The sequence below is a fragment of the Schistocerca cancellata genome, chromosome 6, assembly GCF_023864275.1.
Source record: "Schistocerca cancellata isolate TAMUIC-IGC-003103 chromosome 6, iqSchCanc2.1, whole genome shotgun sequence".
Classification (NCBI taxonomy): domain Eukaryota; kingdom Metazoa; phylum Arthropoda; class Insecta; order Orthoptera; family Acrididae; genus Schistocerca; species Schistocerca cancellata.
The window spans coordinates 116,368,505-116,396,294 of NC_064631.1; positions in this window are offsets into that span (position 1 = coordinate 116,368,505).

Here is a 27,790-nt window from a genome sequence, read left to right on the forward strand (position 1 = left end):
CACAAATAAAAGAAAATGAACTGATAAATTAGCATTTCACATTATGAGAACGGCGAACAAGTGCCACGTCTGAAATTTTGCGTCTCCATTCACGTAAAATCTGTAAATGAAAAGCTGATAATTACATAGCATAAATATACGAGGATATGATCTGACTTTCGAATAAACAGACTAGATAAACGTTAAACGAATGCAGAATGTTCATAGTTAATGAGAGACTAATCTACTTATGCTTACACGATAGCAGCTGGAACAAGAAAGGTAGCAGGTAACAGAAAGAGTAGCTGCTAATAGAGATAGTGAAGGCTGCGGCTTCCTTTATTTATATCTCATTACGATAAATTAAACATTGCTATCGGACTCTTTGTTTCCCTTTCTCATGACATACATCCTAAAATTTACATTTAGAAGATAGACTTGGGGGACTTACAGATGATATCATATTAGGCAAGAAAATTACTACTAGAACAATAATGGAATTCCCAATTTATGTAACAGGCAGGGATGCTGTAAGAAAAGGAAAGGTGCAGTTTTATACAGTAGCCAAAATATTCAGTGTTTCAAGAAAGACACTTAAAATATGACGTCGTGATGAAATCGTGATGCTACTGAAGGCAAGAAGATTCTTGGGAACCTCAGACGTCCATTCAACCAAGAGGAAGGGGAAGAACTCCTTAACCATGTTTCTGATGTGGAACGTAGCTCTCAAGGCATGTCAGTAACTATTTAACTGCACTTCGTATTTCACCTCGCTGAGCGGAGTAGTGCACCATACCCACTTAAGAGAAAGAGAAAGGTGTAACATGCCAGGAGTGGATGACACACTTTAAGAACAGACATCCAAAAATGAGACTTTAGAAAATTAGTTGTTTTCTTACTTCTGTCTCAGTCTTATTTTTCAATTTTTGTGTCTCTGTCCATTTTGCTGTACCTACCAAGCAAACTGGCCATTTTGCGGACTTTCATTCCTCATTTTTCTGCTACAACAGGAAAATATGAATAATACTGCAATTGTTTTATAGTTGCGAAATGTACACAGTTTGGACAGGCATATTTTATATACATATCTGTGATATGATCTCACAGAAAAATACATTTTCATTAGGTTGACTTTACCTAATTGTCCCCTACACTTATGAGCCAATCACTACGACCGCCTCCTTAAAACAGTGCCAGTTCACAGCTTGGACACAATACAGCAACTGCTTTGCATGCCATGCATTCGACAAGTCGTTGACAGGTTTTCGGAAGCAAGTGGTGGCAGAAGTCTACCCACAGTAAAGCAAGTCCAGTTATGGGACATTATTTGTGATCTCCTGACTGGCTTCAGATGGCATTCCGGATGTAACGTATGGTGTATCGATGTGTTTTTGCCTAATGTTGTCCCCTCTGTGGAAGTCTCATGCCTACAAATGCTTAAAATGACCCTGAAATTGACAGCCTACACCTTGGGATTCTCATAAAACGTAGTATTGTGTTGTGCTTTCACTCCACTTCACTTTAGAACATTAACCCGAACATTCGTAACGGGATGTTACTGGTATGAATTTCAACTTGATACCGTGAGTTATTTATTCTCAAAAAACATGCACAATGCAAAATGTTGGAGAAATATGAAGTGCACAATGCCGGATTCTACCCTTTACATTGGCAGAACATATGTTTGATTTTCTTTAGACCGTGACCGCCGGTATTAGATGAACACAACGTTGGCTGATTAGCAGTGAGAAACAGAATACCAGTCATCATGTTTCCATTACACACGGTCCAGTTTCGATGATCTGATACCCACTCCAGTCGTTGGGTCAACACAAGAACAAGAAGGGGGTTTTCAAGAAGGGGTTGTCTGCTGCAGAGTACCACGTTGAACAATGTGGGCCGAACAGTGTCACGAAAACACTTGTGCCTGAACCAGCATTGTAGTGTGTCATCTGATCAACCACAGATAGCCGCCTATTCTGCTTTACAGAGCGGCAAGCCTCCAACTTCCCCGTTTGTGGCATATATCGTTAGTGTGATTCCTCATTGGTCTCTATTCGGCTTGTATACTCGCTTTAACTCATTGTGTTAGTGTATGAAGTCTCATGGAGGCAGTCGTTCTAATGTTTTGGCTACCATTGTATTCTTTGATTAATTACTAGTCTCGCTCGTTAGGAGCTGATAGCAACATGCCAAATATTTAAATCTCTGTTTGGCAACTTCAGCACAAAGCGGTGTCAGTTAGAGATCCATATTATTTCATCAAATACGTTTTGTCCCGTTTCATCGCTGGTGTATAATCGAAGATGTTTACTATTTTGGCTGCGTAGTGGGTATAAAAACAGCTCATTTAATAAGCTATGAAGGGCAGTCTTTTGATTTACTGCCTGTTCGTCTGTCTTCTCTTCACACCTTGAAATTTTGTCTGTTCGCCTATTTGGCAAGCATTCCTGTCTTCGTCACTGCTCATTTTGATCTATTTTCACTTTCACTTACAGAACTACTTATTTCTGGTGTAATACAGAACTAAATATTGCACCACTGTTACACATACAGGGTGATTCACGAATCAGCTGCCCATACAGTCAGTTTTATGCAACTCAGAACGCCTTCAAAGACCACGTGCAAGATTTTCATGTTCTCTCGCTTGCTAAGTGCAAACTATTAGTCCTACAGAAAAAAAGAATGAATGGGATCTTTTTGTAGGAAATTTAATGTAGTTTGTGCTGAGTTACTTTTTTGATAGAGGTCGTAGTTATTGAATTATTCAAGAAAAACACCAGCTTAAAACGCGCTTCTCTTGAATAACTCGAAAACCGTGGCCTCCAGCGAAAAAGTATCCCGGTTCAAAATTTAGCAACATTAAACTTCCTACAAAAAGGTCGTGTTTATTTTTTATAGAACTAACAGTTTGTGTGTAGCGAGTGAGAGAATATGAAAACCTTGTGTGTGGTTTTGAGAGGCTTTGCAGGCTGCATGGAAACTACCGGTAGTGGCAACTGAATCACCCGTATATGTTTGTTAACATTTTTTATTGAACTTACAGCTGTAAACTATAGTGTGTGTAGTGTTGACAACTTACCTACTAGGCTCATTGTTCATTTAACCTAAAGGTGATCTCTTAGCTTTCTACGCGTTTACTGTCCTGTTTTTGGTTTAAGGTTAGTAGGTTGGAAAGATGATGTGAGAGTTGTTGATAGACAGTTGATGACGGGTGGGGGTGGGTGTGGCGCTTAAGAGACGAGTGTACAGGGTTTAACAATGATTACGAGCATGGGGAAGGAAGAGTGAGATGCTTATGAGGTAGAGAAGGGAGGGAGATCAGGGACGTCATTGTCATCTCCAGCTGTTAAAATTGTTTATTTATAACAACTGCCGGCTGCAGTGGCCGAGCGGTTCTAGGCGCTACATTCTGGGACCGCGCGACCGCTGCGGTCGCTGGTTCGAGTCCTGCCTCGGGCATGGATGTGTGAGATGTCCTTAGGTTAGTTAGGTTTAAGTAGTTCTAAGTTCTAGGCGACAGATGACCTCAGCAGTTAAGTCCCATAGTGCTCAGAGACATTGGAATCATTTTTTTATAACAATTGGAGTTCTCGCCTTTCTCCATTTTTAGTGGAAGGAGACAACGTTGCTTCTTAAAGAGAGAGATGAAGATTCCTCCGTTCTAGGCGCCTCAGTCTGAAAGCGCTTCAGTCCGGAACTACACTGCTGCTACGGTCGCAGGTTTGAATCCTGCCTCAGGCATGTCCTTAGGTTAGTTAGGTTTAAGTAGTTCTAAGCCTAGGGGATTGATGACCTCAGATGTTAAGTCCCATAGTGCTTAGAGCTATTTGAACCATTTTTTTAAAGATTCCTCTTTTCTGCTCTTTTACTTCTCTCAAATACTGTTACATAAATACGCACTTCAGAAGTTAAGAGAGGGATCGAAAATAATTTACATAATACACTAATGGCCATTAAAATTGCTTCACCATGAAGAAATGCAGATGATAAACGGGTATTCATTGGACAAATATATTATACTAGAACTGACATGTGATTACATTTTCACGCAATTTGGGTGCATAGATCCTGAAAAATCAGTACCCAGAACAACCACCTCTGGCCGTAATAACGGCCTTGATACGACTGGGCATTGAGTCAAACAGAGCTTGGATGGCATGTACAGGTACAGCTGCCCATGGAGCTTCAACACGATACCACGGTTCATCATGAGTAGTGACTGGAGTATTGTGACGAGCCAGTTGCTCGGCCACCATTGACCAGACGCTTTCAATTGGTGAGAGATCTGGAGAATGTGCTGGCCATGGCAACAGTCGAACATTTTCTGTATCCAGAAAGGCCCATACAGGATCTACAACATGCGGTCGTGCATTATCCTGCTGAAATGTACGGTTTCGCAGGGATCGAATGAAGGGTACAGCCACGGGTCGTAACACATCTGAAAGGTAACGTCCACTATTCGAAGTGCCGTCAATGCGAACAACAGGTGACCGAGACGTGTAACCAGTGTCACCCCATACCATCACGCCGGGTGATACGCCAGTATGGAGATGACGAAAACACGCTTCCAATGTGCGTTCACCAAGATTTCACCAAACACGGATGCGACCATCATGATGCTGTGAACAGAACCTGGATTCATCCGAAAAAATAACGTTTTGCCATTCGTGCACCCAGGTTCGTCGTTGAGTACACAATCGCAGGCGCTCCTGTTTGTGATGCAGCGTCAAGGGTAACCACAGCCATGGTGTCCGAGCTGATAGTCCATGCTGCTGAAAACGTCGTCGAACTGTTCGTGCAGATGACTGTTGTCTTGCAAATGTCCCCATCTGTTGACTCAGGGATCGAGACGTGGCTGCAAGAACCGTTACAGCCATGCGGATAAGATGCCTGTCATCTCGACTGCTAGTGATACGAGGCCGTTGGGATCCAGCACGGCGTTCCATATTACCCTCCTGAACCCACCGATTCCATATTCTGTTAACAGTCATTGGATCTCGACCAACGCGAGCAGCAATGTCGCGATACGATAAACCGCAATCGCGATAGGCTACAATCCGACCTTTACCAAAGTCGGAAACGTGATGGTACGCATTTCTCCTCCTTACACGAGGTATAACAACAACGTTTCACCAGGCAACACCGGTCTACTGCTGTTTGTGTATGAGAAATCGGTTGGCAACTTTCCTCATGTCAGCACGTTGTAGGTGTCGCCACCGGCGCCAAGCTTCTGTGAATGCTCTGAAAAGCTAATCATTTGCATATCAGAGCATCTTCTTCCTGTCGGTTAAATTTCGCGTCTGTAGAACGTCGTCTTCGTGGTGTAGCAATTTTAATGGCCAGTAGAGTATTATTGCAAATATGGACAGAAAGGATAGGTGAATAAAGGATTTAATCTTTAATTACAATATTTTAAATCAAATCGAAACCTTGTGAAGTGGTGTTGTACAGGTTCGCAGTTCGGGATCACACCTCTAGTCTGTCCTCAGCGCTTGTGGGGGATGGATACAGGGGAGAGTGTCGGAGAAGTTGGCTCGCTGTCATGGGAGGCTCGTAGCCAGTGGGGTCGAGGCACATCCCAATCCAGGGCCCGGCGAACTCGGCTGACATTCGGAGCGACCTCTCGTTTCCTTTTTAATTACTTTGCAGCGACCGCGTCCGCGGCTGGCAGCGGCGCGAGTTCGGTGGCGGCTGTTTAATAATGGACAGCCCCCTGGCTGCGAGTCGCTCCGGCGAGCGCCAACTCAACTGCGGCCAACTTGGACGCGTTCCGCGCCGCCGCCACCTGCTTAAAGTTTCACTTCCGCGCTCTTTCCTGCTGTCATGTAGCGCATTCCGTTTACCGATCCTCCCCGTCCTATTGACATATACAGCGGGAGGACGCGGGGAAAGAGAGAAAACGGGTAACACAGACTCGGTAATTAAAGCTTCCGTAATTCGAGTGACGTTTTGCCCGCAGTGCCACGGTATCCAGGTGACTCAAGTTGCTTCCGGATATCCTGCAGTTGGCTTCCGCCTCGGACCGCCTGCTCTGGCGCCGTTAATAAAATATTGCGGGAAGTTGAGGGCTGGCGAGACGGAGGCAGGTCGCAGTCTTAATTACTGCTAGCGGCGAGAGATTGCTTAATTAGGGCCGCTTGCTGTCCGCGAGGTGTCTGGATGTGGGCACAGACTGCCTTCACTGGACTCCTAAGAAAAATATGAGATGTAGCACAGATTTCAGAGCAGCAGTGAACACCGTTTATGATTGAGTGAATCAACGGATGTGAGGTAATAAATAGCTGTCATCCACTGGCCGTCACCTGGAGCCACTGAGATAAAAGGATTTCACGAATCCGAATATAATCTGCTGATAAATAATCCATTACATCCTGTCAGCGTGTCTCACTCTACTAGGAAAACGAGGTGAAGTGAATCGGATAATGAAAGTGTCTTCAATTCCATTGTCAAGAATGTGTAACCTATCCTTCTTAGCTGCAGTAATTCCGTCTTTGGACTCCCAACGCTTTCTAACAAGAAATTTCTTTCATTGTGAGAATAGACTGAGTCCAGTGAGTGTCGGAAACGATGAATGTGTCAAACTTTCGTACTTAAAATCCTTCATTTTCGAAGCACAATGCAGGAAGGTGCATTTGCTTGATGAAATGGCTCTTCTTTGCCACTCCATGCCTCTTGACACAAATTTTACTAATTTTTTTCGGTTAGATAGTCTGGAAAACTTCTGCAGTATTTATCAGTTACTGTTTTGCCAGTTAAAATGAATCACTTTCAGATGCCACAGGCTGGTCACAACCGTTCCGGTTTTTTTTTTTTTCCCCACCAGTGTCACTCAATTACTTTGATCGTTATAGCCATACATTATGAAGTTAAGGAGATAACAGCAGCACTCTGTCGCACAGACCCTCTTGGATTATTTTTGCAATAATGAAAATATTTATGATCACATTGTATTTGTGTTTGCTTTAGGTGCCGGGCGGAGTGGCCGAATGGTTCTAGGCCCTACAGTCTGGAACCGCGTGTCCGCTACGGTCACAAGTTCGAATCTTGCCACGGGCATGGATGTGTGTGATGTTCTTAGGCTAGTTAGATTTAAGTAGTTATAAGTTCTAGGGGACTGATGACCTCAGCAGTTAAGTCCCATAGTGCTCAGAGCCATTTGAATCTTTTTTTTTTTTTTTTTTTTTTTTTTTTTTTTGCTTTAGGTCAGCGTTGAAGAAATACGCGAGCCCTAATGTGTAAGTCGATCCTGCTACATTAATTTTCCTTAAAAATTGTCTTACCTTTCTTTTGAGATGTGTGTCGCCTCAGCTGCTTCAGACTATTGACTCACCTTATTCCACAACATGAAGCAACACAAAAACCGGGACCTTTTAATTTATTGAAGGCTGTCTCAGTGCCAAGTCACACAAATATTGACCATTTGTCAGTTTTCTAAGCGTAAATCCAGTGGAATCTGTTTATTATGTGCCACTTAATATGCTTCTGTTCGTGATTATCACTATCTGGTGTGACTCATGTTGTCGTAATCGACAGTAAAATCACAACGTGATGTTCCGGTCTATAAATTCTTGATTTCATGCTGCTCCGCAGTGACAGTATCTACTTACACGTTGAAACTTTCTGACAGACTAAGACGTTAAGCCGGATCAGGACCTTTGTCCTTCACGGGAAGTGATCTGCCGACTGAGCTACTCAAGCACGACTCACAATCGTCCGCACAGATTTAGTTTCTCCAGTACCTCGTGTCCTACCTTACAAACTTCACGGAAGCTCTCCTGCGCATGAGAGCCTCTGTGGAGTTTGGAACCTAGGAGAAGAGGTACTGGCGGTACTAAAGCTGTGAGGACGGATCGTCAGTCGTGCTTGGGTAGCTCAGTCTGGCTGGTCCCGGCGGAGGTTCGAGTCCTCCCTCGGGCATGGTTGTGTGTGTTTGTCCTTAGGATAATTTAGGTTATGTAGTGTGTAAGCTTTGGGACTGATGACCGTAGCAGTTAAGTCCCATAAGACTTCACACACATTTGAACATTTGTAGCTCAGTCGGCACTCGCCTCCGCCGTGTTGCGAAGCGGGGCTCTGTGCGGCGCTCCGCAAGCGGGCCGTTGTTTACTCGCGTGGGTAGTAGCATTGCAGTGTAAACAAATCACCTCGAACGACGATAGCTCTTTCTTATAGAAAGGCCACGATTAAATTCCACGCCCAGTACGCAAGACCTGAGGCAAACGAAGTAGAGCGTTTCCTGCGTGAAGCGCGTATTCGCCGTTTCACCGACGGATATCGTTTCCACCACTCGGACGACAACGTGCGTGTAGTGACTGTCGATCAAGCAGGACACGGCGTTCGGAACATACGAATCTTCGAGCTGCCGCCTGAAGTTCCGGCTACGCTTGTCGTGAACGCGCTGCGGCCTTACGGGGAAGTACTAACGTGGATGAAAAATGGCATACGTTTGAGACGTATCCTCTACTGAATGGAGTGCGATAGCTGCGAATAGAACTGCGAAAACACATCCAATCGTACGTGACCGTTGGTGGCTGTCGACCGATCGCCATTTATGTCGGTCAACCGCGGACTTGTACAGGGTGAGGGGAAGGAAGGGCATGTACGCTCTGAATGCCTGCAGCGGCGCCTCGTCCAGATACCACGTGTAGACACGACGCCTACATCGCAACGACAACGCTGCCTATTACATACGTTGGAGGCAGCGAGGGAAATGACAGACGCGGACGTTGTTCCGTTGCAGTTACCGACCCCCGCGAGCCCGGTTTTTTCGCCCACGACGACGCAGCCTCGATCGGAACCGTCGCCGTGCTCGACAGCAGCCACCACGTCTGTCCTCCAGCCGTGTGAGGGAGGAGAGCATCAGAAGATCGATTCGAGTTCGGACGCGGAGATGCGGGAAGTGCATACTCTTTGTCTTGACAAATGGCTCTGAGCACTATGGGACTTAACAGCCTTGGTCATCAGTCCCCTAGAACTTAGAACTACTTAAACCTAACTAACCTAAGGACATCATACACATCCATGCCGGAGGCAGGATTCGAACCTGCGACCGTAGCAGTCGCACGGTTCCGGACTGCGCGCCTAGAACCGCGAGACCACCGCAGCCGGCGTTTGTCTTGATCCACAGGATGCGGACAACCGTTCCCGCAAGCGGAAGTCGCCCAAGCGACGAAAGAAGAGGAGGCTGTCTGCAGGAAATGCTTGGCAAGATGGTGACACGTTGCAAGAGGATGAGGAAAATCCATCTGCGGCCCGTGCCGTGGACCACACACCAACGATTCCTGGTTCGCTGCTGGCAACATTGACAATACTCACCTCACCGCCTGGCGATTTTGCGGCTAGACATCGGATGTACGTTATGCGTCACCTAACGTACCACACTTCCAGCTTGGTGACTGGGCGTCCGAGATGGAGATGGAACGAATGATAGTAGACTTGAACGAGAACCAGATACCCGCTGCCGGCGGATCGTTGGACAGACATCTTGTTTCAACCGATCAATAATATATACGGTGCGGGTGACAGGGAAGGTCGTGGCGCATACAGGCGCATACGTGGCGCATACAGGCTTAAAAGACTGCAGGATACGTCATCGTACCATCAAATGACCCAGGTGTATCGGATAGGTACAGTCAATGTCAACGACATTAGTTGGCTCTGAGCACTATGGCACTTAACAGCTGTGGTCATCAGTCCCCTAGAACTTAGAACTACTTAAACCTAACTAACATCACACACATCCATGCCCGAGGCAGGATTCGAACCTGCGACCGTAGCAGTCGCGCGGTTCCGGACTGCGCGCCTAGAACCGCGAGACCACCGCGGCCGGCACGACATTAGTTCCACGATCAAAACCCAGTTGTTAAAGGACGTGATTCGGGCGGCGGACATTGATATCGTGTTTCTTCAAGAGGTACGGCCTGATCTGCTCCTGGATGTTTATGGATGCGCTTCTTACGTCAACGCAACTTCCGACGATGGTGGTGGTACGGCCATACTACTACGTGATGGCATCTAATGAACGGATATTTAGTATTTGCCATCAGCGAGAGGCATTGGGCTCACCATCGGCGCAGTCCGCCTTGTGAATCTGTATATTCCGTCTGGTACTGCGAAGCGTGGAGAACGAAAACTCTATTGCTCCACTGAGATAGCTCCATTGTTTCAAGGCGCTACAGGGCACTTGGTGGTGGGCGGGGACTTTAACAGCGTCTTACGCCCTGAGGTGCAGATCCCTCACTATGTCCCATGTCAAGCCCTTGATGCTATGGTCAAGGATCTCGCTTTGCATACATGGACACAAATCTACGGTGACCGATGCGGATATACACACTTCACCAGCCACTCAGCCAGCAGACTGGGCAGGATTTATGTCTTCCGAGGTCTTCGGGCAGCAACTGTCGATGCTGAGCTGTGGCCCATTGCATTCACCGACCATGCCGTGACTCTGCCACGAAAACAGATGCGCCGTAGTAGAGGACCTTGGGCCCTTAAGGTCAACATTCTCCGGGAAAAGGCTTGCCCTGTAACCGTCACTGCCACCTGGCACAAACGTGAGCGACGGCGTCATACCTATCATTCCACGACACGATGGTGGACATACTGCTCCAGATCAGCTCTTAGCCGCTCGCTCATGGCATACGGACGAGACAGGGCGCTTTGGCTCCGATCCACCTCTGAGTTTTACTACACGGTTTTGCGGGAACTAGCGTCTCAACAACCTTCGCCACAGTGCCCAATGGCCAACCACCGGACACAGGCACGGATTCTGAAGATCATGGCTGACAGAATGGACGGCACGCGGTTTCCAGCGAGACTGCAAGATTCCATCCCAGAGGAACGTGCTTCTCTTTATCTCATCGTCAGAGAACGGAAACATCGTAAGAGGCGACTCATCATGGGATTTATTTCTGCGGACGCTGAGAGACACAACGCCATCTTCCGTGCCCTCACAGATTATTACCACACTCTCTGACTAGCAGATCAACGGCGTGACAATGACATACAATGAGATTGAGGATGTGCTGCACGACCTGGCACCTTCGGGTAGAAAGCAAGGTGACGCCACGTTCTTGGAGGCCGTCACGTGGGAAGAAATGCGCATGGCCCTATCGCGGGGAGCGAGAAAGAAATCCCCTGGACCTGATGGTCTTCCGCTTGAATTTTATAGCACCTTTTCTCACCTGATGGAGCATATTTGGAGGCAGATGTGCAGCGAGCTCCTGGATCCGGACTTCCGCGTCCCCCCCGCCACCCCGAATTTTTGGAGGGCATGATCATCCCTGCGCCAAAAATCGGGGGGGTACAGACCGCAAAGAGTTCCGGCCGTTGACGTTATTGAATTCGGTTTACAAGCTGTTCGCCCGCATACTTACTGCTCGCCTCCTCGCTCTTGTGAAAGATGCCATGCATGCCGACTAAACATGTCTGGGAGGTGCCACTAATATACACACGGCGTTAGGCTGTAATAGAGTTGTGGTGGTGCTCACGTTGACATGCCGCTTAAAATCTCGTGGCAGTTGACCTAGACCTCGTATTTGACCGAATTGAGCACCATGTCTTGCAGGCTGTCTTAGAGAAGATGTGACTGTCCACAATATCGGCAGGTGTGGTTCCCCGTCTCATCCACGGAGCCCCTTCCACAGTCCTGATCAATGGCTACCGCTTGCCACCGTTCACTACTGAGCGCTCAGTGCGACAAGTATGTCCCCTGTCGGCTTTTCTCTTCGCCGTCGCCCTCGAGCCAGCACTTCATGGTCTACGACAGCGTTTGGAGGGTATTTGCCTCCACAATGTGCATTTTAAATGTTGTGTCTATGCGGACGATGTAGTTTTCTTGGCGAGGTGGCAGAAGATATACGTACGGCGATCGCGTGACTTCAGCGATACGGAGAGGTGGCCAGAAGCCGTACCAACCTGCGAGAGCAGAGGATTGCATATGAGTACGCCAGTGCCCATTGCCAAAGTCCCGGATATGAGGTATTTGGGAGTGAGCTTCCATGGGAACGTGCAGCATACAGCAGTAGATACGTATGGTAGACTACTTAATGTGCTCCACAAGCAGGTTCTTCTCCATAACTTTCGAACACTTGGTTTGATCATGCGGGTACATTTTGTCAACGTCTACCTCGCTCCGAAACTTACTCATTATACTCACGTTCTCCCAATGGCCATTACGGTAGCTGCCAAGTTCCAGGCGTCAGTCAGCGAGATAGAACCGTTACTAGACGTTAACGTTGCCCACACTTCCAGGCGGCATTGGAATGATAAACGTATACAACAGGGTGCGCGATCTTTTCCCTCGGACGATTCATCACCTCCTCCCTGGTAAACCGATTCTGGAGGTGGTACCTCAATGGCCGCGGCTGCCGATTCCTGTTGGACATATTACGACAGCACTGTGTCCCATGCGAACCTATCTGGTCGACATGAGTTATGTGTTGGATGTCTTGCCGACCACGCGGGATCCTAGAACCAAGGACTTCTACTTTCAACTGCCAATGTTGTTGAACGCCGACATCCGGCGGTCGGCTGGAGGTGGGCGTGGAGTAACATCCACTCGCGTTCCCTTCCCACCACGGGCATGGCGCTGTGGTATGTGATAACGACTGAAAAATTCCGCACCCGACAACGCTTAGACATGGTACTTCTTGCCGAGGATGCTCTCTGCCCCAGAGGTGCCGCTGTCGACACCGACATGCACTGTTTCATTTGTGGTACGGCTGCCGACTGCTCGCTCCTCACACGGCGCATGTTGGCATTGTTGCTGCGACGTACGCCTCAGTCCGTAGAGCGCACTGAACTGATCCATCGCTACGTCGCTTACTTCCCTGCTACTCGTCATAACGCCACGGTGTGGGTTAAGTGTATGGCATTATCATACTGTTTTACTGAGAGCATTGCAGGGTTGTTAGATTTTTGGCATTATTTAACGAGCAACTACATGGTTTTACGACGCAAAGCGTCGTATGGTAAGCACTTTGTGAACAACTTGGGGTCGTCGTTTACGCGCCCTCCAGACCATTGGGGTGTGCCGGGTGTGAGAAGAGATTGAGATGTTACACATGATGGGCTGATGAGAGACATCAACCATAATTGTAGGATGTTTAACCGTCGCTGAACGAGAAGACGGCCAGGAAATCCCGCCGTCTGGCTGCTGTGGACGCCCCCGAAAGAGGATAACACAAAGATTGAAAAAAAAAAAGAATCACAAAAAAACATAACAAAAAAATGAAAAACAAATAAAATATAATAAAGTATTGTATCCTTTCGTTTATCCTTTTCCTTTTTTTAAATGAAACGTTCAGAGGCGTATTTAATATTTGTTCGTGGGTGGAGCCTGAAGTGGTGACAAACAACCGTCCTAGTTAGCTTTAGGGTGAAAGTGGTGGTGGCACTAGCTGTATTTCTGTTTTTACGTTAGACAGGTTTTTCGGTGGTAGTATGGGTGATAGGGGCCAACGCCTGAAGTGGAGGTGTTCTAAGGAATGAAAAAAAGACGAAAACAAGTGGTCAGAGCATTAAAAAAATGGTAAGGCGACCGTTTGCGATAAGCGGGAAATCCGGGTCCGAGTCGTGGTCCGACACAAATTTTCGTTGTCGTCATTTCATAAAAAATAAAAGTCGGTAGAAAACTTTCCCGCGAAAGGTGAAGGTCCCGAGTGCGAGTCTCATTCCGGCACACAGCTATAATCTGCCAGGATGTTTCATATCAGCGCACACTCCGCTGCAGAGTGAAAATTTTATTATGATTGTATGTAATTCACTTTGCATTTGTTTTTGTGTCACACGCCCTCCCTAATGTCATCTTCAATTAGGAACAGCAATGTCGCATCATCGAAACAGGAAGATTAGTGCTACTTTATCAAATAGTGACATTAATGGAGAACCATACCTCATGAGTGGTACAGAGTGTTTGTAACCTACAAAAAGAAAAAAAAAACAGCCACAATTCCGTTTTGATTTAGTTCACCGAAGAAGCACCGTTACCTCTATCCGATTTACATATTCATCTTCAGACTGCTGCCACACTTTTATCAAAATTATTCAATTTCAAGTTAGTTCCGTAGATGAACAGAAACTAACAGTTTCAGAAATGTCACAAAGATGGTTGCGCTACAGACTTATGTTAGGTCGTGCCTCACGTGAACGTTGGCAATTAGTCGCAGCAGGGCTCGGACGGGCGGCACGCCGAGCAGCGCTCCGCACGTGTGTTTGTCTACTTGCTGCGCGAGGTGTTTCGTTCACTGTTGTGGTTTAGAGCTCTCACGAAATACGGCGATCCCCTAACCGACAGGTGACGGTGCAACTCACGTTCGACCGTTCCTACAAGCGTCCAGAGGCTTATGAAATCGAACGGTTTTTGAGAGATGACATGCTTCTTGAGCCCCACAAGCTGATAGGCCTCCATCTGTGTATCACTTCCAGTTCAGTCGATCTAAAGATGAAAAACGAAGAGGCATATGCAAATCTAGTTGGACGTTCCACCAATGAATATCGTTTTCGCCATGCCGACGGTATCGTCAGCACGATAAACGTGGACAACCCGGGTATGGGAGTGCGTACTGCGCGCATATTCGAACTGCCATTCGAAGTCCCCTGCCGCGCTGGTGATGATGATGATTATGATGATTATTAGTGTTTTAGGGCGCACAACAGCGAGGTTATCAGCTCCCGTTCCCAAAACTTCAATTCAGAGCCGAATTGTGAGAGAATTGGTATCGTTCAAATGGCAAGATTGGACACAGCACATCAAAACAGGGAGATAAAACTAAAGATAAAATAGCAGTTCAAACAGGTAAAAATAATTAACGGTGGCTGAGTGACCACTTACAAATAATGGTTGACCAAACCACTGGACAGCACATTAAGACTTCAATCCCAATATTTTGGGAAGAAGGCCAGACATCACACAAAAACGTAAAACTCTAGCGACACGCGCCTCATTATTAGTTAAAAGAGAGGGTAGGTCTGGTGGGAAACTGAAATCTTCCCTCAAACCCGCATATAAAACACACTCAGTTAAAATGTGTCGTATCGACAGCTGTGTCCCACATGTCTGACACGTTGGTGGCTCCTCACGACGTAACAGAAAACCATGTGTCAAAGGACAATGGCCTATTCTAAGCCGTGTAAGGGCTACTTCCTCAGCTCGTCGTTGTCGGAAGGAGGTGAGCCACGGTCGGACAGAGTCCTTCACCGCTCGCAACTTATTATCCCTCACGTCCAGCCACTGAGCCTCCCACCAACGCATGACCTTCCGAGTCACGAATGCTGTTATTGCCTGCAGGGGGACGGAACAGCGAGCGGGAGGTGGGATGGAGCAAGCCTCCTTGGCAGCCGCATCTGCAAGTTCATTTCCAGGAATCCCTATGTGCCCTGGAACCCTGCAGAAAATTACATCCTTACCCTGCTGTTGCAAGAGCAGGAGTGCGTCCTGCACCTCTTGCACCATCCGATCTGCTGGGTACATCTGTTCAAGAGCGTGTAGAGCACTTTGGGAATCGGAGCAGATGAGGAATTTCATGCCACGATGTCGGCGCATATGCTCTAATGCTTGCAGAGTGGCAAACAGTTCTGCATAGTAAACTGAGAACTGCTCTGGGAGCCCTATCCGATGGACAGTATCGGGAAACACAGCAGAGTAGCCCATAAAATCCCCCTGTTTAGACCCATCGGTGTAAACAGTAATAAAATCGGAATGGCGTTCCAAAATCTCAGTAATACGCGTCATGGTCATACGGTACAGTTATAAGCTACATGGAAGAGAACTGGAACACGTTTTAAACCTATCAAGTTCTCAATGGCGTCCGACAGATACGCATCGAACTCCGCAAACACGTGTCGTCGTACTTGTTCATCGACGGTTGCCGAGTCATCTTTATTTATGGGAAACCGCGGACAAGAAGGCCACGTCCGATCAAACCCTACAACATCGCCTCGTCCAGGAGCGTGTGGAACCAATACAGACAGTTGTGCCGACCGCATTACAGCCGACTTACGTGGAAGCGGTGCGGCCGGTGTGCACAGCTGTCTCGCTCGTGCTGCAGTTCCATGCGACTGCGAGCTCAGCCGTCGGCGATGCTGTGACGACGGCGCCGCACGACGAGACGCCCTTGCGAGACACAACGCTCGCCACCATCACCACCGTCGTCGCACCAGAGGCCTCGGTTCGGATGCTGGCCTCACTGACGAAGGCACTGGCCACAGCCCTTCGACTGGGGCGCACACACGGACGCGAAAACAACTGTCACCGAAGCCTCGTAAGAAACGCCGCCTCTCGAAGGAAGAAAACCAACTGGTTGGAGACGGGACCACGCTGCCGACGCCGTGTCTGACGCGTCGTTGTCAACGGAATGTACCAGTGCCGCCCCATGGTAGGCATCCGACATCATGGACAGAACGTCGGCCTCATCCACCCCAGACGTCCCTATGACACAAGCTCCTCAGGACACAGACCAGGTGATGGAGCCATTGCCCGCTACGACGCGCTGTCACGGATACCTTCCCCTCTCGGTGACTGGACTGCAATAATGGAGGCAGAAGACGTATCAGACGCCCTTGACGCTCCTCCGCCGCATGGGACCGTCGCCCCACTTGGGGAGTGCATAACAACCCGCAGAAGGGCTACGTTGAACATTCTTGCCACGAGGATGGGTACCAAAGCGTCCAATTACCACCAAGAGGCCGCGATTCGCATCTACATACTCCCTATTAATATGCCCCAATCCTACCGTGTGGGTACATTCAATATTAACGGCATACACTCTGTTATCAAAATGCGCATGTTCTTTGATATACTTGGGGCGGCGGACCTGGATATGACCCTCCTTCAAGAAGTCCATTGTAGTGTAACGGAACAAGTTTTGTATAAATGATTTTCTTTTGACATATGACCATGTGCAGACTTCGTCACCTACGTCAGTTACAACACACTTCAAAATTATTTAACTTCTTTTTAAATTGTCTCTGAATGGTTCTTGAACGAAACTGTAAAACATCATCATTTGAGTCGCATGCGCAGAATTACGTCACTCAGTCCAATTTGTTTGTGCAAACTTTTTCCAATTTAGATGTCGTTTTGTTTCTTCTCAGAAATTATATTAATGCAAGTTATCTGATTTAACAAATATTAGAACCACATTGAATAAACTTTCCAGATCCAAACTCGCGATGAACGTTGTCACAATTAATAATCTTGTCAAATAAATTAATAATTCATTAACATAATTCTTCATAAATAAATTCTCGGAACCCGTATTTGAACTTTAGTAGTATCCACTAGTTTATTATCTTCCTACATATAGACGTGAACCTGAGCCTTGACAAGATAGGACTGTACATTTACAACATGATTAAACTTTCTATGACGTCATTGTTGTACAAAATTACAAAATCTTTTTTTTTAGTTTTTAGAAGCGCGACGCAACAGCTCGGTTTCAGGATTTCTGTTGCTCTCTGGCTGTCGACCCGCGACGTATAGTGGCCAGCAATTTTCTCTCTGGCCCCGGCAGTGAAGATGCTGTCTCCGTTCGTTGCGCCGCCCTCTCCGTACATGAAACATAAAAAATAAATGCAAAACCTTAGATAATTCACAACAATTACAAAGATTACAAAAATACATAAACAAACCACTAAATTAAATTTATATTCACCTGCAAACTGGGCTGACACTAGTGGATGGGTGACGCTTCAATTTCGCGTCCCACTACACCATCCAGAGCTGTGGGAAGTCTCAGGTAGATAGAATCTCCACATAGCTACGTACCGTTCATTGCCATTGACATGTCACAGTGATGTGCAGGCTTTGTAGTTATATCTCACTGCAATGTAGCCGACTGAACATACTACTCTCAACACAAGAAACCCTGCCTTACGCTGTCTGAAAGGAAGACACCGAAGCGGGTGCTCAATTAGTTATGTCTGCATAGATGCGCCCAAAAATGACGAGATCGAATTGTTGATGTACTGCACATCTTTGATCTATAGCAGGAATTTTCAGACTGTAGTCTGGTAAAGTAGGAGTGGAAATTCATGTTCAGACAAAATATGGAGAATCTTGTTGCTTCATGGGTTCCGATTGTGAAGTGATGACGATTTATTTTACAGAGAATAAATATACTACTCGCCTATCATCGATGCATCCACACGAAATATTAATATATTAAAGAATGCAGTTTGGTGGAAATTCCTTTTTAATGTATGTGAAGTGAGACAAAGATGATAGAAAGTAGAATAACTTAGTACATATTTTTCGGGAATGTTGGACACTTGAGATCACAAAAAGTATTAAAAAAATATAACTGATCGTAACTGATGAATTCTCATAAATATTCAAGACACGTACCACTGAAGCTTAACTAGGACACATGGGATTACGTATCACAGGGAACTGAAGTGTACTTAATACCAAAATATATCCTATGTACAACGGTGCATTATTCAAAATGACTTTGAAAACCTCGTGGAATTGAGTAAGAGATAAAAAAATCTACTTACTTACAGATTGAAAGCAACAAAAGATGTGCGACAATCAGTTCGAAGGAAGTGCAAAGCCGGCCAACCACTAACTTACGGTATCACTAAAGAGTCCTTAAGAAGTAGTGTTAAAGGACAGTGTCTTTAGGTAACCACTCCGTGGACACTGATGTCGACTTTGTGAAGACAGTTTTCTGATGATCTTCTCAGCTTTCTTCAGAGACTGCCCTAAAATACTTGGGTAAATTTTTTTTACGGGATATTACAGTGTGTGTGAAAGTGTGACTGTGCAGATGGACGTAAATACAGTTTTGATCTTAATTATATTTTCCTTTTTTTAATAAAATTAGTAAGAAACAGTCTTGATCGCACACTCATTTATTAAAAATATGACCAGTTTCGTCCTCTAGTAGTAAGCCATCTTAAGATAAGGTGCCCTCCGGGTGACGATAGTGAGGCTTGGAAGAGATGCACTGAGCAGTTTAGTGACTGTGGTCAGTACAGTTGTTTCAAGGCTCGTTATCGTCAGGTCGAGGGCACCGTTTCCGGAGATGACCTACTACTAGAGGCCGAAATCGTTCATATTTTTAATAGAGGACTGTGCGATTGAGACTGTGTTATTCAGTAATTAAGAGAACAAACTGTATTAAGAGGGAATGACCGAGTATTGTATACATTCTGTGGGTCAAACTGACGAACGGGAGACGAATATAGTCCGTCGTTTGAAAGAAACAAAGCTAACATAATATATTCTGCCCGTTTCTAAGTGTCCGCTTCTATCGAAATGGTTATAGGATACACCAGTAATTTTATGATTATCATTATCCGAAGGTATAAAACTATCTCACATTTACTCGTAATGTTGAAAAATATGATATAGTGTGTTAAAGCAGTGGAGACCAGTAAACAGCACTGCATAGCTTCACTTGGTCACATCAAGTATCACCGGCACTCGTTGTACTGCACGATCGGCTGGAGTGCCGAACGAAGAGCTACAACATCAAATAAATGCCTAATTCACAAAGACATACAAAGAGAAAAAGAAGGAGACTTGCAGTTGCTGTTTTGTGCTTTGATAACATTGCAGATGCAATTTCAACCTTCATTGTAACAAAAACAATTGAATTAGTTCCAAAAAGTGTGAATGAAGTTCATAAAGATATACGAGTTCGCATTTATTTTGAACTCAGACACAGGTTTTCAACGTAAGTTCAAGAGTTTCCCAGTGGCCTTATAATTTTGCGATAAAGCGTGGATTGATAACTGTACATAACTGTCGAGAACTGTGAATCCAAGAACAAAGCCATCAATACAAACATGAATATTTGCCCACTAAGAAAAAATTTTGATTCGAACGTCTGTATGGTAAAGTCCTGTTAACACCTGCAAGGAAAGCTAACTGTGAACACAGAGCGCCGTCTTTCATGCCTCAAGGTAACATAAAACCCTCCCCATGAACCAAACATCATGGTACTCTCTCTAGAGGTGTGATTTTGAAGCCGGCCGCTGTGGCCGGACGGTTCTAGGCACTTCAGTCCGGAACCACGCTGCTGCTACGATCGCAGGTTCGAATCCTACCCCGGGAATGGATGTAGGTGATGTCCTTAGGTTAGTTAGGTTTAAGTAGTTATCAGTCTAGGGCACTGATGACCTCAGATGTTAAGTCCCATAGTGCCTAGAGCCATTTGAACTACACTCCTGGAAATGGAAAAAAGAACACATTGACACCGGTGTGTCAGATCCACCATACTTGCTCCGGACACTGCGAGAGGGCTGTACAAGCAATGATCACACGCACGGCACAGCGGACACACCAGGAACCGCGGTGTTGGCCGTCGAATGGCGCTAGCTGCGCAGCATTTGTGCACCGCCGCCGTCAGTGTCAGCCAGTTTGCCGTGGCATACGGAGCTCCATCGCAGTCTTTAACACTGGTAGCATGCCGCGACAGTGTGGACGTGAACCGTATGTGCAGTTGACGGACTTTGAGCGAGGGCGTATAGTGGGCATGCGGGAGGCCGGGTGGACGTACCGCCGAATTGCTCAACACGTGGGGCGTGAGGTCTCCACAGTACATCGATGTTGTCGCCAGTGTTCGGCGGAAGGTGCACGTGCTCGTCGACCTGGGACCGGACCGCAGCGACGCACGGATGCACGCCAAGACCGTAGGATCCTACGCAGTGCCGTAGGGGACCGCACCGCCACTTCCCAGCAAATTAGGGACACTGTTGCTCCTGGGGTATCGGTGAGGACCATTCGCAACCGTCTCCATGAAGCTGGGCTACGGTCCCGCACATCGTTAGGCCGTCTTCCGCTCACGCCCCAACATCGTGCAGCCCGCCTCCAGTGGTGTCGCGACAGGCGTGAATGGAGGGACGAATGGAGACGTGTCGTCTTCAGCGATGAGAGTCGCTTCTGCCTTGGTGCCAATGATGGTCGTATGCGTGTTTGGCGCCGTGCAGGTGAGCGCCACAATCAGGACTGCATACGACCGAGGCACACAGGGCCAACACCCGGCATCATGGTGTGGGGAGCGATCTCCTACACTGGCCGTATACCACTGGTGATCGTCGAGGGGACACTGAATAGTGCACGGTACATCCAAACCGTCATCGAACCCATCGTTCTACCATTCCTAGACCGGCAAGGGAACTTGCTCAAGATCTCCGGATCTGTCCCCCATTGAGCATGTTTGGGACTGGATGAAGCGTCGTCTCACGCGGTCTGCACGTCCAGCACGAACGCTGGTCCAACTGAGGCGCCAGGTGGAAATGGCATGGCAAGCCGTTCCACAGGACTATATCCAGCATCTCTACGATCGTCTCCATGGGAGAATAGCAGCCCGCATTGCTGCGAAAGGTACACTGTACTAGTGCCGACATTGTGCATGCTCTGTTGCCTGTGTCTATGTGCCTATGGTTCTGTCAGTGTGATCATGTGATGTATCTGACCCCAGGAATGTGTCAATAAAGTTTCCCCTTCCTGGGACAATGAATTCACGGTGTTCTTATTTCAATTTCCAGGAGTGTATTTTGTGATTCTGAAGCATGATGTTCTCACCTCTATACGCCAAGGAAACATGACAGATGATATCAAATTTGTGTCGGGAGATATCGCCACACCCAATGTATAGTACCGATTTTGCGCAGGCAGGTGGATCAGCTTATTAACTTTTACGCTGCTCCGAGTTCGAAGATAACAACGCAGCCAAACAAGCTGTATGCAGAGACACAGACACAAAGGTCCAAATGCTATCAATGTTACCATTAAAGTGAGAACTAAAGAGAACATCAACATTCATCTGTGCCCAAGAATGTTCCTCAAGGCACTTACCTAACGTTTTTAAATCCTTATCAGTAACGAAACAACTCACAAACACAGATCTGGCGATAAATTATAGCCACGAAACTACCAGAACGTCAGTACAAAAGTCACTTTGTGGAGCTACAATAGAAAAAAATTGAGAAGAAACAGTTAGTTAAGAGGAAGGCGAATCAGTTACTTTTTGTGATCTTCATCTAAATTTAGTCACGCTTTGTTACTGAAACTAAGCTGTGAACGAGATATTCTGAGACTGCGGTGTAATATTTAAATTTTCTATCCTTCCCTTAGTCGTTTCATCATGCTAAAAGCATACCATCTGTTCCATATTGTACGAGGTGCTGTCAATAAGTAACGCAACACATTTTTTTCTCGGCAAATTTCGGTTTAAAACATGCGGAATTCGTTGTGGAACATGAAGAATATACCCCATTCAGTCCCTACAGCTTCGTGAAGTTCCGATAGGTGGCGTCGTTGTACGTAGCCTTCAGGCGCTACGGCGTCTTTAACGGAGGTGCGTCCCAAGCAGAGATGTATCGCTGAGGTTTACCTTTTGCGGAAACCCAGAGAATAACAGATATTCGCAGTCGTGTGGAGAATATCTTCGGTGACCTGGGAGTTCTGGTGGTGAACAAAAGCTCTGTGAGTCGTTGGGCTAGGCGTCTGTCATCATCAGAGCGAGGTCGCGCAAACTCGTCTGATCCCGCACTTGCCGGGCGGCCGCGCACGTTTCGCCGTGCTCATTGCCACAATGTCTTTCTCCATGACAAAGCAAAACCTGGCACATGTCTGTGCAACCTAGAGGAGCTCACAAAACTTCGCCGGACCGTTCTTCTTCAACCATCCTACAAACTGGATCTCACAGATTTCGACTTCCATCTGTTTGGTTAAATAAAGAATGCATTCCGTGGGAAGCAGAAAATGGATGATGGGGAATCTACGAATGGAGCAACACGTTGCCTCCGACATCGACCAATAGAGTGGTGCCATGTGGCACATAGGCCCTCCTATGAAGGTGGAGTGTCCGTCGCCTTTAACGGAGATTGTGTTGAAAAATAGGGTTTTGTAGGAAAAAGATTGGGGAATATTAATAACTGGAATCCTGCTTTCAGAAAAATGTGTTGCATTACTTATTGAACGCTCCTCCTAGTTCTTCTCTTCACGTCTGTTCGACCGTTCAGTCTTGGAGAAGGCCAGTCAAGTTCAATAAACAGTAGCATTTGTCAAAGATTGTTGCTTTATATTGACCTAGATGCTCTAACTCAAAATCAAACGTTACCTTCTCGGAGTTGTTGGGTGGCATTGATTGTTTTATTGTATGATAACTTGCGAGACCCTACCCACTGATAGAGTAACTTCTACCTTAGCTGGGTTTCCATAGTCGGACCTGTCACTATAATATATTTCAGCTCAGAGGACAATGCCAGTTAATAAAGTTGCATCGTTGATATCTGGATAAGGCGATCTGGTGTTAAGCACCGAAAGCAATGAATCCTGCGTGCGTCATCTCTAACTCTTTATATAGAAGGAGGATTTAACGTCTATGAAATCAGAGTCAACTAGAATATCTAGAATTTATGCCAGTAATAATGTTACGTTTTCCAAGCGGTAAAAATTCTGGTTTACAATAGTATATGAACTACGAAACAAAAGCTGACATACACTCATGCTCATAAATTAAGGATAATGTTGCTACATGGTGAAACAACGCTCTGATGGGCGATTTATGGATTTAAATCACCTCGGGATATAACCATGCGGTGCATCTGACCTGCGGTCGTCGCACTGTGGCGCTGGCAGCAGTCCACATACGCAGAGGTGTGTTGGTGCATGTCAGAGTACGGTGCAGCGAATAAGTGTGCAGACGATTTCAGACGTACTAATGGTGACTGTGTGTTGAAAATGGCTCAAAGACACATATTGACGACGTAGCGAGGGTTAGAATACTAGGGCGACTGGAGGCTGGTCAAACACAGCAGGTCGTAGCACGGCCCTCCGTGTGCCACAAAGTGTTATCTCAAGATTGTGGCAACGATTCCAGCAGACAGGAAACGTGTCCAGGCGCTACAGTACGGGACGTCCACAGGGTACAACACCACAAGAAGCCCGATATCTCACCATCAATGCCAACAGACGGCCATGGAGTACTGCAGATAGCCTTGCTCGGGACCTTACCGCAGCCACTGGAACAGTTGTCTCCAGACACACAGTCTACAGACGTCTGAACACACATGGTTTAATCCCCTGGAGACCTGCAAGGTGCATTCCACTAACCTCTGGTCACAGGAGAGCCCATAAAGCTTGGTGTCAAGAACACAGTACATGGTCATTGGAACAGTGGTCCCAGGTTTTGTTCACAGACGAGTCCAGGTATAGTCTGAACAGTGATTCTTGCCGGGTTTTCATCTGGCGTGAACCAGGAACCAGTCACGAATCCCTTAATCTGCTTGAAAGGGACCTGTATGGAGGTTGTGGTTTTATGGTGTCGGGTGGGATTATGATTGATGCACGTACACCCCTGCATGTCTTTGACAAAGGAACTGTAAGAGATTAGGTGTATCGGGACATCATCTTGCACCAGTATGTCCGCCTTTTGAGGGGTGCAGTGGGTCCCACCTTCCTCCTCATGGATGATAACGCACGGTCCCACGGAGCTGTCATCGTGGAGGAGTAGCTTGAAACAGAAGATATCAGGCGAATGTACGAGTCTGCCTGTTCTCCAGACCTAAACCCCATCGAGTACGTCTGGGATGCTCTCAGTCGACGTATCGCTACACGTCTTCAAACCCCTACGTCACTTGAGGAGCTCTGATAGGCACTGGTGCAAGAATGAGGGGCTATACCCCAGCAGCTGCTCGACCACCTGGTCCAGAGTATACCAACCTGTCGTGCGGCCTGCGGACGTGTGCATGATGATCATATCCCATACTGATGTCAGGGTACATGCGCACGAAACAGTGGCGTTTTGTAGCACATGTGTTTCGGAACGGTTTTCTCAACTTATCACCAATATCGTGGAATTACAGATTTGTGTCGTGTGTGTTTCTATTGCTATTAGCACCAGTTTTGTGTAGTGCCACGTTGTGTGGCATTACATTCTGCAATTATCCTTAATTTATGAACATGAGTGTAGATACCCATCATTATGAGTTGGCAAGGTTTGGTGACAAATAAACGTGTTAAGGAGGATGTGTTGCGACCTATCAGTCAGAGAGATGCGAAATTGTATGATAGATAAACAGTGAGTTCACAGCATTGAATTGGTAGTGAATGACGATGGTATTGCTGTTGAGGCAGAACGACCATTACGGAGGCTGCTGGTTAACATCAAATTAAAGGATAGTTGCCCCTACCTATCCTATGCATGACGCTAGTAATAGGGTAAACCATGTTCTGGTGCATTGTGTGAGTGTAGGTTGCATACATTCAGGTGAAAATTTGATTGATTTATTACCCCCTCCCCCTAACATTTTGTTCTATGAAGTGGTTTATGACCCCTTGAGGGTTGATTTATGACCACCTGTGGTCTGAGAAACCCCAATCCCTCCCCTCCCCCTCCTTGTCCCCCACCCCTCTGGGCCGACCGCAGTGGCCAAGCGGTTAAAGGCGCTACAGTCTGGAACCGCGCGGCCGCTACGGTCGCAGGTTCGAATCCTGCCTCGGGCATGGATGTTTGTGATGTCCTTAGGTTAGTTAGGTTTAAGTAGTTCTAAGTTCTAGGGGACTGATGACCTTAGAAGTTAAGTCCCATAGTGCTCGGAGCCATTTTTGAACCACCCCTCTGGAAAATTCCCTCACAGATACAAGCACACTTTTGATATCAAATTAATTGACCAATTAATTAAATCGTTAAATATCTCCGCTGGTAAACCCCCAGCCCTCCCCTCCCCAATTAGGAAATTGGGCCGCACGGGATTAGCCGAGTGGTCTCAGGCACTGCAGTCATGGACTGTGAGGCTGATCCCAGCGGAGGTTCGAGTCCTCCCTCGTGCATGGGTGTTGATAATTTAGGTTAAGTAGTATGTAGGCTTAGGGACTGATGACCTTAGCAGTTAAGTCCCATAAGATTTCACACACATTTGAAAATTTTTTAGGAAATTGGTGGGAAAAAGACTCTGTGTTGGAGGAGAATGATCTCACTCGACAGGAAATTCCAATCCGTAACAATTGCATAGCAGAGGATACACTGTTTGTTAATAAAATTCATGTTGCAGAGGTTGGATCTCTCTTGATCATCATTCTCTGCTGTTTGGGAAGACGCAGGTCTTGTAAAATACACTGAAAACAAGTAGTGCAATGAATATCATAACGAAATCGACGTCATCATAACTCACCACACATAATTATACCATTAAAAATCCCGTCTTTGCTTCAAGGATAGAGCAGATGAGCCAGCTGGGACATTGCGCACACATGCACTGACCACTTTGCCAGGCTGCTCCGTGTGCAGGTGTACTAAAGACCGCACTACGCCTGCTTGGGCCCCACGAATGCTGTTGGCCGCTGCACACAGGTCTTGAAAGAGGCACACAGACTGGAAGTCGGACTAATTCCTGAACAAAGCATCAGGTGCTGGCTACTCATTGATATTGATACCTAAGAGGTTCCTGTAGAAACTCATACTCTCCCCTCTCCTTCTCTGTCCCCCTCTCTGTCTCAAGTGCTCACATTATATTCACGTGTCACTGCTTAGCCCGCAAGCGCTATTGGTCAGTCAGACTGAACTGCAAACAAAGCAGCGGTTACCTGAGAAATCCCCAAACCTTCCCCTGTGGGATACCAATGCATGAGAGAGCTCCTGACTGGGAGTCTATCCAAAGTGCTGCTGAAGTTGGTTGGCTAGTAAATATCTGATCACATGATAATGATGTAAGAGTTATAAGGCAGACATGGTAGCCCAAGGATCTCACTTGCATTCATTCTCTGGAAGAGGAAGAAGAACCATGAAGCATCAACAGCAGCTGAGATCCTCAACTGTCTCTCCATTGCAGAAGAATCATAAAAGTAAGTACTCATAACATGCCATTGCTACTAATACCGCATGTAGCCGTTCCTCCCCTTCTTTATCAAGTTACCATTCGTTATTATTATTTCATTGTTTCTTCACCTCCTTTGTTCAGCAGACTCTGATGTATCTAGACTGGCAGCAACGTCCAGCATGTATGGACTAGCAGCAGCTACCTTCGGCTTGTTGGGACCTGCAGTGACCTCTGGCCTGTCAGGACCAGAAGAGGTAGCACCACCATGGGATCGTGTGGCTCACCTGACCTGCATGTTGGAGGAGGACAATGAGCTGGTATCATCAATCCCACTCATTGATTTGTGTAATGAAGACAGCCAGCATGTCTACAACACTCAGGAGAACTGTGCTGGGGGTCCTAGTTCCACATGACCATGTGATTAACTGCTGCCGACTCATTGGTTTTGTGTAACGAGCTGAATAAATGAACAGGTCCTGCGCCATACCCAGAGCATTCCATAAAGGTATCTCATGGTGTGAACATCATTGCAGACGATCAGGGTTTCGATGATGATGTGTGTAGGCAGTTCGTATTTAAAGATGTTGCATTCATAGCGTACACAGAAGATGGTGGAATAATAGAGACATTCTCAGCAATCGTTGCATGACCGAGGTCTTTCAAGGATATGAAGGATGTGTAAACACGGAAGAGTACAAAGTGGTTAACGCATTTCTAACATGGAATTCACTGGGACGATACCGACGTATCCTATAGAGATAGGGTAATGTCACTTTGATTATTCGACCACACGGATGCCATCACCTACATGAAGGAGATCTCATGGATGTGTCGAGTCTTCGAATTTTTGCCCTTCAAGACATGGGATTCAGTGTGTGTCCTGCTCTCCATCGGCTCAAGAAGAAAGTATGTGAAAATAGTGTTGCCGTGTCCGCTTATGAAAATGTAAAATTACTTTTGAATGACCAGTATATGTACATTTTTTTGTGATTTCCCTGTACCCACTTTGGAAGTATACAGTTTTTGCGCAGAT